A 16682-nucleotide genomic window follows, 5' to 3' on the forward strand; every position below is an offset into this window, starting at 1 on the left:
TGTCTCGTCTCCCTTTTGTTTTTCTCCCTTCCCGGTCATGAGACCCGGAAGTTTTTTTTTTTTTTTTCAATCCCGTCTCTCTCCCTTTTCCACCCCCCTCCCCAATCTATCACATGGCAAAGCTAGAATAAAAACAGAAAAATGGCGACGGTCACGTTGTGGCGAGCCTTGCTGCGTCATTAGATAATCCTCATGCAAATAGCGGGAAGAACAAAGGAAGGGGGGCTCGGGACCCCCGAGGGCGCAGGTGGGTGCGGGGCGCGCGCGGCCGCGGGGGCGGCGTCCGTGTGCGCGTTCCGGGTGCTGCGCTCTCGGCCCTGGGCTGGTGGCGCGCCCTGGCCGGCCCGCGGGGCGCAGAGAGCGGCTGTGCGGCGCGCGCACGGCGCTCGCACTCGGACCGGCCCGGTGCCCCGGAGCCGGGAGACGGCGGCGGGGGCGGAGGCTACGGCTGGACGCCTGTGCGCGCTCGGCACCAGCTTCGGTAGGCGGCGGACCGCGCGGGGCCGGGCCCGGAGCTGTGGCGCACTCGCTTTTCTCCCACCCCCGCCCGGTGGCTGGGCGCTGGCGCGGTTCCCTCGCTGTCCCGCGGCCGCTGGAAATAGAGCCGGGATGTTGTTTACATGACGGATCCAGCGGGAGGAGTCTGCAAGGAGGAGGCGGAGAGAGGAAGAGCGGAGTCCTCGCGGCGGCGGTGGCGGGCCAGGGTGCGGGCGAGCGCCGCGCGGTCCCCGAAGCAGGACACGGGAGCCTAGGGTAGGCAGGCGGGGGCTCGGGCTGCGGGAAGGCTGTCACAGTGGGCTTTGCGATTCCTAGCCTGTCACTCAGACTCTCGGGGGCAGGGAGAAGGAGAATGGAGAGAGGTTGGGAGAACCTCTGTTTTCCCTCACGTTTGGGAACGCCCCCCCCCTTATCCCCACTTTTCCCGCTTCTCCCTGGACTCACCTGTTTATTTCCACCGCTCAGGGCTCTGGGTTTTTGTTTGCTTGTTTGTTTTAAACGTGGGCCAGAGGGGCTGGGCTTATTATTATTGTTATTATTATTATTAATGAGATTATTGGGGAGGCGAGAGGGTGTTGCTGTAATCGATGCTAGTCCAGGTCGGTTTTCAGGAGGGGGAGGGGACTTGGCGGAGACCCCGGCTCCTGGCCGCAGCTGACCCCTGGGCTCCTCCCCGCCTTCCCGGTGAGGAATCCTTTCCCTTGCTCCGCGAGGCCAGCTGCCACCTTACTGGAGAAAGACCACACCTATGCTTCTTCCCGTCTTGGAGGCGAGGTGAGCTAAGAAGCCAGCCAGTGCCCTGCCCGGCAGAGCTTGGCCGGACCTCGACACCCCAGAATTGGTAAAAGACGCTTCTTTTCACCTGCTACGTCAGTCCTCTAGTCCCCAGAAGTTGCAGTTCACAGTTTATGTTAGAATTTGTCTCTTTCTTCACCCTTCTTCCCTAACCGGTAATGAACTGTTGAGTTTAAGTTGAGAAAGAGAGGTGTCCCCCTTCCTACCCTTAGTGAGGGTTTAATTCCACAGTGGGTCTTCCTCTGAGATCTGCACTTCCTCAGTCTCCTCTATCTCCCACTAAACTTAGCCCAGAACTAGGCCTAAGCTTTTATTCCCTGTGGGCCTCACCCTGGCCCCTTGCCTTTCTCGAGAGCCAAATGCCTCTCAAAGCAGAAGGCACACCCAAGCCCCAAGTCTCTTCCAGGAGGGAGGGAAGGAGAAGGGATTGGTTGGGGGGGGGAATGTCCTTAAGTTCCGGTTCTGAATACCCCAGTAGCATTCCCCTCCGGGAGCCTCCTAAATTCTTCCTAACAGCTGTTTTCTGCAGCCCCTTTTGCTCCTGGCCTTATAGATGTTTGAAGGGAGTGGGTGGAGAGGGAGAGTCACCCCCACACACACCCCTTTCCTAGAATTAGGCATTTTTTTCTCCTCTGTCTTTTCATTTATTATGTTTTGCATATAAAATATGCAAGTGTGATTGCCTGCTATTAGAGTTGATTTTCTTCCTGGCTTGTGACTAACTGGGACTCCAGAGGGGAGGAGAGGGGAGGGACGGTGAGAGAGGAATCATCACCTATGTCCTCAGAATTGCCAGAAGAGACCCTTCTGAAGAAGGCACTTCTCCCTTCCATGACATCACCACTAAGCCCTTCCAACTTTAGCTTCAGAACAGGAAGAAGGCTCAAAATAGAACTAACTACCTTAGGAATCCAGCTCCTTCACGAGATCAACTTTTACATCAGCGGCTGGGGGAACAAAGTGAGCTTTGACCCGGCGTGAAAGGAAAGAGAAAGCTGTAGTGTTAGTAAATGCTTTTCTCGAGGTAGGCCGGGCTATTGAGGCTCATGAATGATAATTAGGTGTGGTGTGTATTATTCATATGTGTTGGCATGTAAACGGAAGCTCGTCTCACTCAGTATGTGTAAAGTGGGACTTGTGGATTATGATCTGCAATCCTGGTAAATCAGCCTGGTAGACAGACGCTAGGAAGGGGTACTCGGAGGAAGAGAGAGACTGAGGATGTGGCAGCTGTTCTCTGTAAGTTGAGAGGCTTAGTTAGTGTAAACAATAATTGTAACTTTCACGGGGTGACTAATGTCCTGGTCAAAGAAGCCCCAGTGTCAAGGTTTCTCTCCTTTTCCTTAGAAATGAACCATGGTTGGTCTCGAGGTCTGTTTAAGTCTCTGTCCGTCTGTCTCTCTGTGTGTCTGTGCGCCCCCACCTCCTCTGAGAGCTCTTGCTCTCTGTAGACCAGGCTAGCCTGGAACTCAGAGATCACCTTTCTCTGGGATTAAAGGTGTATGTCACTAAGTTTGGCTGGTATCTCCAATCTTAATGTCTCCATTATGCCTCTGATTTGAGATAACACCTTTCTCCTTACCGAGCAGACTTTCTAGAAACAGCTGCTTAGCAATGTATTGTAGAAAAAAAGAACATAATGGAACAGTTGGTGTATGCTGTAGCAAGACTTGCTGCTCAATGGGTTAAGGGCTTGTATTCTGATTCAGGTTTAAAAGAATCCAAGTGACCGACAGAATAGACTGTACCAGCTACTACCATAGCCTCTAGCAACTCTAGGCACCAGCCATCTAAACTAGGGGCCAATGAGATCAAGCTTTAAACTTATTTAATTTCTAAAACCCATAAATGACTCAGGTATTGGGAACGGAACTGTTTGGGAAACAAACATTAGCGTATATGTCTACTTTTTAAAATATATATAGTGTGGAATCTAAATACAGAGTAAATCTCTCTTGAAAATTCAGGCTGGGATCAAGATATGTTTTAGTATAAGTACAGTGGACTTTTGAAGACAGTATAGAAAAGAAAGATTATTAATATGTCCCTTACTAATTTTTGCTTAGCGGGGTGTTTTTTTGTTTTGTTTTTGTTTTCCTTTTGGATTTTCAAGACAGGGTTTCTCTGTGTAGCCATGGCTGTCCTGGAACTTACTCTGTAGATCAGATTGGCCTTGAGCTCCTGTAGATCCTCTTGCCTCTGTCTTCTGAGTGCTGGGACTAAAAGTGTGCACCACTTAAGCCCAGCTAATGTCAGTTTTTAAAAATGTGGCTACAAAGAATTTAAAGGCACATAATGAAACTTTGTAACGTTTACCAGTCTTACGTTATTTAACACCTTACTGCTGCTGTATGGCTTTGGTCTCAGCATTCCATCTTTATAGCCATGGATGAATTGCAAAGAGTTTCATCAACTATCTGCTTTCTACTGCTGAAATGCATGAAAGAAAGACTCAGGGACCCAAGCGCATGAAGCTATTCCTCTGTCTCGGCGCTCCTGATGTCTGCTTTTCAGGAGGTTAAAAACAAACTAACAAAACCTGAAACATTCTAAAGGGGTTAGCAGTGGCTTATGGGAAATTGGGGAAACTAAGGTACCTCCTAGCAGCTGCTTGTTTAAAAGTTTCCTGGAAGTAGCAGTATATCTGAAAACACTAGGTAAAGTAGCAACAGTTGTGACACATGGTGATAATGTTGCCAGTCTTCTATTACTATCATTTACTTTGTCTTTTAATTTCATCCCCTACTTTAGACCTCACAGGATTGCTTACTCCTGTCCCTCCCAAAACTATACATTGCAGGAATAAGGGATACTGCTTTAGAGGGTTTTGATTTGTCTAAATAAATTTAGTAATGGCCTGAGAAGGCATTTGTTGATTCTTGAAACAGGATCTCACTATGTAGCCCTTGATGGCCTGGAATTTACTACATAAAACAGACTGGCATCAAACTTGTAAGTCAACCTGCCTCTGCCTCCTGTGTGTGCTATTCTTATTTTATGATGCAAAGAAAGAAATCAAATAGACAGTTTGATTGATAACCAGAGAAATGAAGAGCCACTATTTCCTGAACTTGTGAACATGACTGAGAAGTGCTGGGAAGGGACATGAAAAGAACATTGTGTGACTTTAGAAAGAGTTGACTGGCTATTACCTGCACACAGTGCCAGGCTGTGCAGTTGTCCCCACTTAATGAGTGACATGTCACCGTGGCATGCCTTGCCAGTAGAAATGTGTTCGTTTCACAGGGATAAGGATAGAAATGAGAATGGTAGACCCTGCAGGGAAGTGGTGTGTGATTATATTTATGGTCTAGCCAAAGGATGTAAATTGGAGATGAGCATTAAATCTTTGGTATTATCCCCTTTACCTGTGCATTAGGGCTTTTCAAAACCTAAGACCCAACATTTAGATGTCAGTGCTACAGTAAGTAGGACACTGTAGGCTAACAGAAAACCATCAGAAACTTTTAGAGATGGCTGGTGGTGGATGATCAGTCTGAAGTTAACTTTTTCATAGGAGTGATTTGATTTTGTTATGTAGGCCAGACCACCCGTTAAACTCCAGATCTTCCTGCTGTAACCTCCCAGTGCTGGGATTATGGCCAGCTACAGTTAATCCTTTTTTCTATTTGTAATGAGTAACTTTGTAAGAACCTATTTGGTTGACTGGCTGTTTTTATGATTATTTTGTGTAAGTCTTCCGAAAATTCTTTTTAATCTTTATTTTTATTTTATGTGAATTGAGTGTTTTGCCTGCATGCATATCAGTGTACCATGCCAGAAAATGGCATCAGATCCCCTGGAATTACAGACCATCGTGAGCTGCCTTGTGGTTGCTGGGAATTGAACCCAGGTCCTCTGGAAGAGCAACCAGTGCTCCTAACTACTTAGCCATTTTTCCGGTCTCCTGACATTTTTTTTTTTTTAAAGATGGGATATTTTACTTTGTAGCATAGATTGGCCTCAATCTTAATGCATAGCTCTAGCAGACTTCAAACAAACCAGTTCTTCTCTTTAGCCTCCCAAGGGCATGGATTCTTGGTGTGTGCCAGCACATACTGCCTCAACTGGGGTGGTTTTGATTACTGTAAAAGCATATTCTATAGAGGTAAACACAGAGTGGAAATGACTTGTGAGTAAACTATAAAATCTAAATTCTGGGTATAAAATGCAATCCAGAACAGAGTCAGAAAGTAAAGTAACTTGAGTCATCAGACTAACTACATTTACACTGAGTACATGTAGTAATGGAAGGCTTTTAAAATAGAGCATATGGGACAATCTGAATTTTTTTTTTTGTCTCTTGGACATTTTTTGGACTAAAATAATGAGCTTGAGGAACAAAGCCTACTTTTACTTTGTTGTTTTTAATTGTTTTTACAAAATAAAGTAAGTGTGTGTGTGTGTGTGTATTCTGCGTATTCTGCTGTGCATGCACCATGGCACTTGTGTAGAAGTCAGAGGACAAGCTGTGGAAGTCTGTCCTTTCAACATGTAGGTCCCCAGGGATGGAACTCAGGATATCACCTCACTCTTTGGACAAAGCCATTTCACCCATGGAGCCATCTTTCCAGCCCTCTGCCTGTGAGACTCTGTACATGTCTTCTTTCCAGCCCTCTGCCTGTGAGACTGTATATGTCTTCTTTCCAGCCCTCTGCCTGTGAGACTCTGTACATGTCTTCTCTGAAAGGGTGTTGGTTTGACCTCATCCACATGGACCTGCTCCTATGCACATGAGCTTTTTCGAGGCCAGTCCTCTAAGTGGATGGAACAGTGACATACATGCGTCTGGTGGTGGCTGTGTTTGAATGTCAGGGCTGGTTCTGAACAGAACTTTTTGCCTTGACTTTTAACCAGTCTTTCTCTTTAAGGAAGAGAAAAAAAAAATCTGTTACCTTCTCTGGGGTTTTCCACAAGTCTTTCGCACAAATTTGTTTCTTAAAGTGTAATATAGCCGAGTTTGCAGCAAGGTGCACACTACATACACTACTGCATGCTCCTGGCCAGACAGGTGCTGACATCCAGACTCCTGCTGCCAGGACATTGCCATAATGTTTAATATTGTCAGTGAGCTGGTTTACAATTTTCAAGTTTAAGGGACTGGGAATTTAAATTAGCCAGCAACAGTTTTAAAACAGTTCTGATTTACAGACAACTTCACATGCCTCCAGTTATGCAATACATATGCAGTTTAATGGCTTCAGGTTATATGTTAATTTTTTTAGCTTACAATTGGCAGGTGCGAGGTGTACCTTCAATCTGATCATTTGTATTCTGTGTCACTCAGGAGTAAGGTATAAGGCACAGTACTGTTCCTGAAGGACTTGGATTTTAAGAAATTTTGTGCATTCATTATTATGAAGAAATTGGTTCTTTTTTTTGTTGTTTTTATGTTTGGGTTTTTTGTTTTGTCTTGTTTTTTTGTTTGTCTGTTTGCTTGTTTTTAACAACAAGGTCTCTTTATATTTAAGTTTGGCCTAGAATTCACTCTCTAGCTCAGGCTGACCTGGAACTCAAAGCAGTCATAATACTTACCTAGTGCTGGGATTAAATAGGCATAACTGACCAGCTGCGTTGTCTTTTGTCGTTGTTGTTAGTTTGGTTTGGTTTTTGAAGGCAGGTTTCTTTGTAGCCCTGGCTGTCCTGGAACTACTCACTCTGTAGACCAGGCAGGCCTTGAACTCAGAAATCCACCTGCCTCTGCTTCCCGAGTGCTGGGATTAAAGGCGTGCACCAGCACTGCCTGGCTTGTCTTGTTATTTTTTACATGAGAACTGAGTTTGCCACCCTGAGGAAAGCAAGCTGTGGCCCTGTCTTTGTTCCTCCCTTACAGTGTGATAGGCTTTCTTGCTGAAGGCTGAGTACCGTTGCTCTCTTGTTTTTCATGAATAATTTCATTTGCAAAAGAGAAATAAGTTGAAGAAGTGTTTCTGATTTAGTTTTACAAGAACGTACATTTATTTATAAGGTGAATTTCCAAGAAGAAACAGTGTACAACTCCATTTTGAAGTACTGGCAATTGGACCCAGGGCCTCACAAATATAAGGCAAGCTACTGAGCTACATTTTCCACCCTTTTGTATTGAAATAAATTGAAAATAGTGAAAGAAAAAGTTTTTTTTTTAAAGTAGATATCACTCGTTATTTCACCAGAAATGTTTTATAACTGTGTGAGTTTTGGTTCAATAAATTTGGCTAATATAGTGAACTTAAGCGTCAACGTTCATGGCACACATTAAATTCCCTTTGGGGTTCTGGACAGTCAGTTACCATGTTACCCATTCAGACAGGGATCTGTCTGCTGATAACTGAATGAACACTGGAATTCAAGTGTGTTTCCATAAGTGGAGAAGAATCTATGGTCCAGAGAAATTAAGCTCTAGTATTTTTATATTTTTTGGTTGCCCAGATCTCCAAATTTTTCTTTTATAACAGTCAAAATAACTTTGTTCACATAACATGTTTATAATTTGTGTGAAAACATTCGACCATTTCCAGGAAGCAAGAGTTGTGGGCTCCCGCTCATTCTTTCTTTTAATCTTCACTGCCACCTTGTGTCTCGACTCTGTATTACATCAGTTTGCTAAGCCCTACATGCTGATCCTTTAACTTTTAGCTATCTTTGTTCTTTGGAGAGATTGTTTCTAATTTCTGTGGAGGTGGATTATTTCATTTGGTTATTGCTTTTTTTTTTTTTTCTTTTTTTTTGGTTTTTCGAGACAGGGTTTCTCTGTATAGTACTGGCTGTCCTGGAACTCACTCTGTAGACCAGGCTGGCCTCGAACTCAGAAATCCGCCTGTCTCTGCCTCCCAAGTGCTAGGATTAAAGGCGTGCGCCACCACTGCCCGGCTGGTTATTGCTTTTTTAAGATGAACGTCAGTTTCATAGTACATAGAGTTAGTTGATCAGCTACGTGCATTGTGATATTCTGGTTTCCAACTCCTGGTCTAAAGAATTGGTTCATCTAGCTGACTTATTTGAGGCAGAGTTAATGTCTGATCTGCATATAATGAATCTTTGAAATTGAGTGAATGCCTAATTGAAAACATAATTATTTTTCAAATACCTGTCAGGCTCTGCTCATGCTGAAATAGTTAGAGAAATGACTGACGTGGGAAAATGGAATGAATCATGGTTTTAATAAGTTGGTATTATGTTGGTATACTGATCTTAGAGACTTTTGTAAACCCCCCCCCGCCCATTTTAAGGCTAAGTCTCACTATATAGCCCAGGGTAGCCTAGAAGTCACAGAGATTCACCTGTCTCAGCTTCCCTAGTGGGACTAAAAGCATGCAGTACCATGCCCAGCCTTTTTTGTATCTTTTATTAAAGGCAGGACTCCTCCCTGAAATAACCTCAGGGTATGTCTCAAAGATACAGCTAATAATAATGATGTGTGTGTTGCCTTTTTAAAAAGAGACACTCCAGCAGAGTGTCCTAGCACTTACAGGCAGAGGCAGATGGATCTGTGAGTTTGAGGCCAGCCTGGTCTGTAGCGAGTTTCAGGACAGCCAGGCTACACAGAAAAACCTTGTATCTATAATAATAATAATTATTATTATTGCATTAATAATGCATTATATGTTAATATGTAATATAATAGATGGCATATGATAATGCCTATGTTGTATAAATAAGTATACACCATGTTATTGATTTTATTGATATATTAGTAATATATTTATTGTTATTATTTTATAAAAGTCATCGCAAAGATTTCTAGCCTCACATGATTTTTTTGTTTGTTTGTTTTTGTTTGTTTTTTTGAGACAGGGTTTCTCTGTGTAGTTCTGGCTGTCCTGGAACTCACTCTGTAGACCATGCTGGCCTCGAACTCAGAAATCTGCCTGCCTCTGCCTCCCAAGTGCTGGGATTAAAGGTGTGCGCCACCACCGCCCGGCACATGATTATAAGTGTAGCATTGACATAAACCACAGTGAGAGCCTGGCACAGATGAGCACCACCCAGCTGGTCAGCATCGTGACCATTTAACATCCAGAGCATCAAGACTGATAGTTCATGATTTGGGAGGAATTGCTTTCGTAAGTGCAAACCACTAATTTCTATTTCATGATCTGGGTTACTAGAAAACCTGACTTCCAAAGAAAACATTCAGAAATGTTTGTGTTATCAGCTGAGTATCCTCGACAGTGATGAGATGAATAAGGGAGAAAAGGAAAATCTAGTCCACAGAAACGAATTTGGGCCTGAGTTGCTTAGTTATAAGATCTTGGGCAAATCACAGCATGTCTCAGGATTTCCGGGGTTTTTACACTTTTTTTTTTTTTTTAAAGATTTTTGTTTTGTTTTTTGAGACAGAAGGTTTGTGTATTCCTGGCTGTCCTGTAGCTTGCTATATAAACTAGGCTGCACCCAAGCTCACAGAGTTTTTTCTGCTTCTGCCTCTTGAGTGCTGGGATTAAAGGCATGCACCACCTCACTGGTTTTATTTTTATTTTATGGTTTTAAGTGTTTTGTCTGCATGTATGTCTGTGTGCCGCATGTGGTGTATGTGTGTGTGTGTGTGCGCGCACGCGTGCGTCCAGGATACAGAAAGACAGCATCAGATCCTCTGGATCTGGAGTTAAGAGATGGTTGTAAGCCCCATATGGGTGGAAGCCCCATATGGGTGCTGGGAATGGGACCCAGGTTCTCTATAAGAGCAACTTATACTCTTAACTGCTAAGTTATCGCCTCAGTCATTTGTGTGTACATGTATGTTCACAAGTGTACATGTACTTTTAAAGTTATTCTTGGACGATTTCATGCATGTATACCATGGTTCTTGATCATATCCTTTTCCAACTCTCTGCCCTGTGTTTTCATTTGTTTCTTCCATCTGTAAAGTGGTATTATTATACTTAACCTAGTTCCATAATTCCTTTTTGGATGAGTTTGTGCACAGTTCACTGTTAACTCTTTAAGGTTTTGTGAAAATGAAGAAACACATAGAAAAGTGTTGCCTCTTAGACAGCTGTGAAGTACACTGTAGTGTGTGGCTATGGAATCATGTCTCATAGATCTCATAGAGATCTGCCTGTCTCTGCCTCCTGAGTGCTGGCACCAAGGCACGTGCCAACAAGCCTGGCTCTAAGAAAGGGCTTGAAACTTAACCTTCCTGGCATAAACACTTGCTGCATGGGTGAGTTTGGGGAGATGCTGTCTGTGACATGCTGGGAAATGTATGGTGTGCATATAATCGGAAAGAGAGTTCACTTGCATTTACTCCATTTGTGTGTGTGTGTGTGTGTGTCTGTCTGTGTGTCTGTGTGTGTGTGTGTCTGTCTGTGTGTGTGTATGTGTTACGCTCACCTGTCCTTCTAGTGTAGTTCAATTGGTCTTTACTGCTTCACCTTCATCAAATGACTCTTTTTCTTCTGCTTTCTGCCTCCATCCAGAAGTGCATCTTTCAGTTCTTCACTCCGAGGGGCACCTTCGAAGGGGGTGACGTCACTGCGGACATGGTGACTGACAGGCTGCCCTGGCTCAGTTATCACAGTGCTGATGCTGTCCATTCTAAAGGTACAGTACTGTGATAACTGAAGGATGGCAGCCATCTTGCCTTCCTCCCTAGAAGTCTCATCACAGAAGGCGAAAGAGGAATGGAAAGCAGGACACCAGGACCAGACACACCAGTCACGCCACTCCTGTGTTCACCGCTCTTCTAGGCTGCATTTGTTAACAGGGAATAAAACAACATAGTGGTTTGCCTGGGATGTGAAGACGGCTATGCTGAGGACATACAAGGTCTGTGGAACCTTTTGTGTCTTGGAAGATTGATACTAGAAAAGTCCTAGGGACAAATCAATATAGGGTAGTATTGAGAGAAACGATACATTTTATAAACAAAAAAACCTAACTTGATTGACAGCTTTGCATTTGATACTTCACCGTTAGATGTTCAAAGTTAAACAGGGAATGGCATTATGTGTCAAACACTATCAATGTCATATGAATAAAAGAGTATCTGTGACTAAGGAATGACTTTTTGAAAAAAATGCTCATTATGAAATATCACCTCTACATGAAAATATTATTTTATTCTATTAAGTAAATAAAACCATTCTACACACCAGTACAAATCAGCTTCAGAGAGCTGAAGTTAGAGAGATACCAGCCAGTATCATGGTTGCATGGAAACCTAGAATCTTAATAGTGTGTGTGTCTTCAGCCCACGTCATCTTAAAAAGTACCGTGAGTGGGGTCTGTGAAGACAGCTCTGTCACTCATGTGCTTGTGTAAGCACAAGGACCTGAGTTCAAGTCCAGCCTCATTGTGAAAATCCGGTCATGATAATGTGAGTTTGTAATCCTTCAGTGCTGGAAGGCAGATACCAGCAGATCCTTGGTGCTTCCTGGCCAGCAAGCCTCACTGAATCCCCAAGCATAGTGAGAAACTTCAGAAAACAAGGTGGATGGCTCCCAAGGAGTAACACTTGAAGTTAGCCTCTGGCTTCTCTGTGTGTGCACACAACGCATGTGCACATATGAGCACATATGTGCAGGATGTATAATTGGAGTAGGGAGTAAGGCTCTTACAGAACCTGAGATTCTCTCTATCCAGTCATCCCTCCTCCTAAGAACTTTGAATATGTAAGCTAGGGAGTACCACAATTGGTGACATTGTTGGGTCATGGTTTACTGTGGGGCCCAGGTAATTGCATGGAATATGTGTTTTAGGTTCCAAACTTAACAGGGTCCTGTTAACCTCTTCCTAGACTAACATGTATGTCTGGGACCCTTACTGAGCAGTAAAGGAACTGAAGCCATGTCTTATATGTAGAGTCATGCCCATTTGAACTTACCTATGGCAAGAACCCAGATGGGCCAGGAGAGCAAAACCATATATGTGACTTTTAGCATAGACTGAACCTTAGCTGTTGATACCTCTACTTAGGGTCTTAGGTAGTTTCAGTACTCACTTTTCTACCGAGACAGAGGAGGAAAACAGGCTCTGGGAGCTGCCCCTGTCTCTTTGCCTATTACTCTCTCATTTCTTTCCCTTCTCCATCCAAAAAGGAGCCAAGCTGGTAGGCCACACCTGCTTGGCCACACTGACCATGTTTACAGCGCAGTACTTGAAAGTGTCTTCACACAGTATCTCATAAACCATGAGCTAGGCTCCCCTTAGTCAGTTATAGAGAGGGAGGGCTGCTCTTGAAATTTCTTGGAAAGGAACTTTTGACAGAAACCCTGAAAGAACTCAAGAGAACGTTCTGGGATTGGTGAGTCTTCAAGTAATTGGAAACACTCCTAAATTTTAGTGTTTTAGCAGGTGGAAAAAAGTGCTGGAAGAAGGAACGCATTTGTAATCCTTGGCTTTCGGGTGGATTTCACCACCTTCCTGACCTTCCTGTTTTTCCTCTTACTGGTTTTACAAAAATTCATCAGGATTTTTTACTTGCCTAAGCTTGACCTCACAAGCCACATTTGTTCACGTGGGATGTCACAGTTGTCTTATTCCTTTCACTGTTGCCATGATAAGATGCCTTGACAAAAACAAATTCAGGGAGAAAGGATTTCTCAAGACATCAGGAGCTTGAAGCAGCTAGCCACATTCTGTTCATAGTAGAAACGAGAGGCCAATGAGTGCATGCATGCAACTGTTGAACCTGCTTCCTCCCTGTTACACTGTCTTGGATTCCTGCCTAGGGAATGGTGCCTACCACAGTGGGCAGCTCTTCTACCTTAATTAATGTAATCGAAACAATCCCCCTTCTTTCACAAAGGATAATCCTCCACAGACATGCCCAGAATCCATCTCCTAGGTGATTCTAGGTTATGTCAAGTTTACAAAACTATCACAACTATATTGGCTGTAGTTTGTACTCAACATTTGCCTTCTATAGATAAGACTCAGGCTGGGCCAGGAGAACAGAGACAGTGGCTTCAGAAGCTCACCAAGGCCTAACGTCTTTGAAATTTTGGGTATGTGTGTGTGTGTGTGGTGCACACCTGTAATCTCAGCTTTCTGGAGACAGAAGCATGAGGATTACCCAGGAGTTCAAAGCCAGATTGGTCTATGTGAGCCTGGTCTACCTTGTAACGGCCAGCTAAGACTATATAATAAGACCCTATCAACAACAAAAGGGACATGTCTGAGCAGCTCTTAGATATAAGGCAGATGAATTTGATGCAGGTACATGAGAAGTGATGTAAGAAGAAGCTGGTGGGCCCACAGCTTTTTGGTTAGATTTGGTTGATGTAGTCATTACATATCTGTATATGTCCAAAGGAAGCAAAAAGAAGGACTGAGAGAGATACTTGTATATTCATTTTCATAGCATTATTAGAAGTAGCAGAAAGGCCGGGCGGTGGTGGCGCATGCCTTTAATCCCAGCACTTGGGAGGCAGAGGCAGGCGGATTTCTGAGTTCGAGAGTTTGAGGCTAGCCTGGTCTACAGAGTGAGTTCCAGGACAGCCAGGGCTACACAGAGAAACCCTGTCTTGAAAAAACAAAAAACAAAAAACAAAACAAACAACAACAACAAAAGAAGTAGCAGAAAGTTAGAAGCCACCTAAGTGTCCATGGATGGATGAGAGATGTGTACATACAGTAAAGTATTAGGCATTTAAAGGGAAGGAAATCATGACACCATCCACCGTAGGTGAACCTTAGTACTCTGCTAAGTGAGGGCAGGCACAACTGAACAGATGCTATGTGACTGACTCAGTTCAGGATCATAGGAAAAGTTACTGTTACCAGAGTCTAGAGAAGGGAGGAAGTAGGGAATTTGTACTTAAGGAATACAAAGTTTCATTTGGGGAGGGTGAAGCAGTTCCAACAGTGGCTAGTGATGGTTGTCTAACATGAATGTACTTAATGCCCAAAGGACTGGCTACACAAAATGGTAAATGCTATGTATCTCAACAATAAAACATTTACAGTGTTGATGCTGTTGACTCACCAGCAATAAGACTGTGTTGCATGCTGCTTTAATTTTCACTGGGAATATATCAATAGTACTTTTCAAAGTAAGCAGTTAAAATGTAACTTCCATGTCCTATTGAATACAAAGTTCTCAGATCTGTAGCCCCTTAACCATATTTCCAGACATAAGATGGCTTCAGTTGGTAAAATAGAAAAACAAGAAGAGAACTGAAAACAATGAGAAGTCTACTTATGGCCGCCTGTTCTGTTGGGCAAAGTGAGCAGTAATGGACTGCTGTGGTATGGTATCAAAGATAAAGTCACATTAGTCTCCTGGGCCATGGAGATGGCTCAGTGGGTGAAGGTGCTTGCTGGACATGCCTGGCAAGCTGAGTTCAATCTTCAGAACCCTTGGAAAGAAAAACCTAACTCCACAAAGTTGACCTCTGACCTTTGCATGTTTTCCCTAGCTTCACACATGTGAATCCCGGTCTTTGTGCCCTGAAGCTCCCTAAAGCCTCTCCACATATTTGTCTACACCTAGAAGTCATGAAAAACTTAAAGTTATATTCATCTCCAAAGAAGTGAAGTATAACATGTTACTTCTGAGGAGATAGACATTCAGCACCCATGTTTGAGGTAATAGCATATTGTTTTATTTGAATATTTTGCTTATTCAGGATTTTTTGGTTCTTTGTTTTGTTTTTTGATTGATTGATTGATTTTGGTTTGTTTTGTTTCTTTTTTGGCTTTTTGAGATAGGGTTTCCTGGCTCATTCTATAGACCAGGCTGGCCTTGAACTCAGAGATCCGCTTGCCTCTGCTTCCCAAGTGCTGGGATTAAAGATGTATGCCACTACTGCCTGGTTTTAACAAGCCTCACCTATGACCAGTTCATTGAAAGGACATTCTGCTCTCTATCATGCATGAATGGCTTTCCTGTTTAGAAAATTTTAATTTTGAAAGGAGAATAAAACCCAGGACTGGAAACAGCAAAAAAAGCTAAAATGTCTTTTTCCTTTTTTAAGACTAAATGTGAGATATGTTAGTGACTGTGTTTGGTGGGATGTTGTATTCAGGACAGGTAAAGCTCTTAGGAGTGCAGGACCCACCATTTGCCCAGGAAGCCACAGTCCACAGCTTGAAGAAGATGGACATGATGACCTGGCCATGCAAATCCTGGTCTTTGTGCCCTGAAACTTCCTACAGGCATTCCGCATGCCTGCCTGGCATCTTGGTTGGGACAGCATTGGTATCAGAGACATGAGTATCCACCAGAAAACTATCTCCAACATCCTATTGGGCACACATAGAAGCACCAGGGTGCACATAGTACCTAAGAACTGCAGCTATCACCTTACATACCAGGCCCAATGAGGAAGTTAGTCAACGTAAATTTGCTACAGAGAAATTAGTTCATAAACAAACAAACAAACAAACAAACAAATGAACAAACCCAGGCTGGAGAGATGGCTCAGTAATTAAGAACACTGGCTGCTTGTCTAAAGGTTCAATTCCCAGCAACCACATGATAGCTCACAATTGTCTATAGCTCTCATTCCAGGGGATCTGACTCCTTCACATAGACATACCAGTAGGTAAGACACTAGAGTAATGCAATAAAATTAAACAATTAAAAAAAAACCAAACACATAAGTAAGCATTCATTTGTACACAGTATTTCATCACAGAGCCTAGGCTTGGAGAGAGAACTCAAAGGAGGTTATAGTTGGCATACTGGTCAACCCCGGCTAGACCCTGGGCTTCCTACCACAGCCGGCACAGAGTTGGAGTGGAAGCTGATGGTTGTTCTTGCCCCACACAGACTCTAAATGCTTTGCTGCTTCTAGGACACTGTAAGTTAGCCCTGTGAGTAATAACAAACTAATTATTTCTTGAAAAAATATCAGTCTTATATTTTCTTTCTTTCTGGTCAATTCTCTGGGCCATCGAGCTGCTCTGTGTCAAGGCTTCCTATTGTTGGTCTTTTTGTTTGGATTTTCTCTGTTTTGCTTTTGAGACAGAGTCTCTTGTAGGCTGTTTCTGAACTGATAATCCTTCTTCTATACCTTCCAAGTCCTGAGGTTACAGGCCTGCAACACCCTATACCATTTTATATGATGCTAGGGATAAAACCCAGAGATTTTTGTGTGCTGGCAACCACTACCAGCTGAGCCACATGCCCAGCCCTTGGCTTGTCTCAATAAACAGCCCTGTTGCCAGGGTTGGCTTGGAATTCAAGGCAGTCCTACTTTAATGCAGGGTGACTGGTGTGAGCCAATACACATGGCTGATTTTTTTTTTAAGTTATTCTCTTCTGGAGAAATTCTGAATAATTTATGTAGATAGCCTGCCCTCAAGGAGGTGGAACATACTCCATGTTGTCAAGTGTAGGCTGTGGGTAGTGACTTCATTCCAAAGAGTGAAGAAGAATGGCCAAGGGGACCTAACATTCATGACCTTCACCAGGTACTTGAACAGCAGTGAAAATGTGCATTCATTTACTAGGATGTGAGGAG

General features: G+C 43.5%; 1 long non-coding RNA gene across 1 annotated transcript; it reads left to right on the forward strand.

Annotated features, from left to right (window-relative positions):
• The first annotated feature begins 586 nt into the window (after positions 1–586).
• LOC114630547 lies at positions 587–11270 on the forward strand. The gene is made up of 2 exons (XR_003712833.1): positions 587–753; positions 10692–11270. It is a non-coding gene; the product is annotated as an uncharacterized LOC114630547 (long non-coding RNA).
• The last annotated feature ends 5412 nt before the right edge of the window (positions 11271–16682 follow it).

Source organism: Grammomys surdaster, unplaced genomic scaffold (genome assembly GCF_004785775.1).
Source record: "Grammomys surdaster isolate TR1022 unplaced genomic scaffold, NIH_TR_1.0 341, whole genome shotgun sequence".
NCBI classification, from domain to species: Eukaryota; Metazoa; Chordata; class Mammalia; order Rodentia; family Muridae; genus Grammomys; species Grammomys surdaster.